Here is a 1,992-nt window from a genome sequence, read left to right as displayed (position 1 = left end):
TTCACATTGTCCTTTCTAGCAACTACAGTGGAAGTTTAACCAAGCCAGCACAGTACAGCTCAACTTGGCTCAGTGGTGTGAAAACGGTTTTGGTATGCATTCAAATGATTCTTATTGTGTATATGTCACYTTGTCCCGGGCTGAACACAGGAAAGTCGTTTGATGTCTTCACATCGGTAAGAGCGTTGAGAAGTGACTCTGTATCAACATTATAAAAAGGCAGAGTGTGTCTGTCACAGTCCACAAACACTCCCACTCTAGTGATCTCTGCCACAGTTATTAGTGTTTGAGGGTCAGTATTGACATGGATTTGTTTTTCTTTATGATAAGAAATAATCCAAAATCCATTCTATGTAGTTAATAGGTCTTCTCTCAACATTATCTCTGGCCACACCAACATACCATGACAGTTTTTCTGTTGTTCGGTCCTTTACCTTCACTTCCCAATAGTGTTGTCCTGACTTGAAACTCTTTTCAAAATACATGGAGATGCATTCTCATAGAGGGTTTTTCTCTATCTTTTTATTTCATGTGATTTCACTTATTTCACGCTTTCCATGATTGACTCTAATAGCAGGGCGCACAMTCTTTTTATCCGGAATGATGTTCTCCGAGGGAAATGGGAAGACAAGATTTCCTTCATTCACACAATATGTTGAGATGGATTGGTAAGGATTTCAGATAATGTGGACCTACAGGTATCTGGCCAAATCAAGGAAACACTTGAGTAAATGAGGGATCTGGGGACTCTGTAATGGTGTGGYAGGATTTGGTGGTTTAGGTCTACTCTACCCCTTAGAGGGCAAGGTAAACACRAATAACTACACAGCCATTGTGAGTGATCACCTTCAACCTATGGTGAACCATTTCTATCCTGTTGGCAGCGGTCTATTATAGAATGACAATGTCCCCATAGGGCACGAGTGGTCACAATGGTTTGGTGATCATGAAAACGATGTAAACCATATGCCATGGCCGTCTCTGTCACCAAATCTCAACTCAATTGAACACTTATGGCGGCGCCTGAGACAGGCGGCGCCTGAGACAACGTTGTCCACCAACATCAACAAAAGAGCTCCAGACACTTGTAGAATCTATGCACATTGAAGCGGTCCTGGCAGGTCGTGGTGGCCCAATGCCCTATTAAGACACTTGGTTTTCTGTATTTTGGCTGTTACCTGTATATCGTAATAATCTAAAGAACATAACATTTTCCTTTCCCATTGTGATTTTGTTTTACCTTTGAATCCTTTCACCTGGTGCCAATCTGCATTTAAAAAAGTTCATTGGTGAGTGTCTTGTATTTCAATTGTTCCAAAAGTTGTGTAAATGTATAAATTATAAATGGTTTTAATGCACTCCATGTCACACCCTGGCCTTAGTTATCTTTGTTTTCATTATTATTTTAGTTAGGTCAGGGTGTGACATGGGGAATGTATGTGTTTTGGTTTGTCTAGGGGTTTGTACGTTTAATGGGTCAGTGACTTGTCTAGGTGTTTGTATGTCTATGGCTGCCTAGATTGGTTCTCAATTAGAGGCAGCTGTGGTTTATTGTCTCTGATTGAGAGCCATATTTAAGGCAGCCTTGTGTAATTTCAATTGTTCCAAAAGTTGTGTAATGTATAAATTATAAATGGTTTTAATGCACTCCCATGTCACACCCTGGCCTAGTGATCTTTGTTTTCATTATTATTTTAGTTAGGTCAGGGTGTGACATGGGGAATGTATGTGTTTTGGTTTGTCTAGGGGTTTTGTACGTTTAATGGGTCAGTGACTTGTCTAGGTGTTTGTATGTCTATGGCTGCCTGGATTGGTTCTCAATTAGAGGCAGCTGTGGTTTATTGTCTCTGATTGAGAGCCATATTAAGGCAGCCATAGGCATTTGGGTTTTGTGGGTAATTGTCTATGTTGTACGTTTGTAGCTTGTGTGTGCACTTACGTTTATAGCTTCAGATCGTTTGTTGTTTTGTTTAGGTTTATAATAGTGGTTCG

Source organism: Salvelinus sp. IW2-2015, linkage group LG34 (assembly GCF_002910315.2).
Source record: "Salvelinus sp. IW2-2015 linkage group LG34, ASM291031v2, whole genome shotgun sequence".
Classification (NCBI taxonomy): Eukaryota; Metazoa; Chordata; class Actinopteri; order Salmoniformes; family Salmonidae; genus Salvelinus; species Salvelinus sp. IW2-2015.
The sequence above is the reverse complement of the archived record's forward strand: the minus strand, read 5'-3'. Positions refer to the sequence as shown.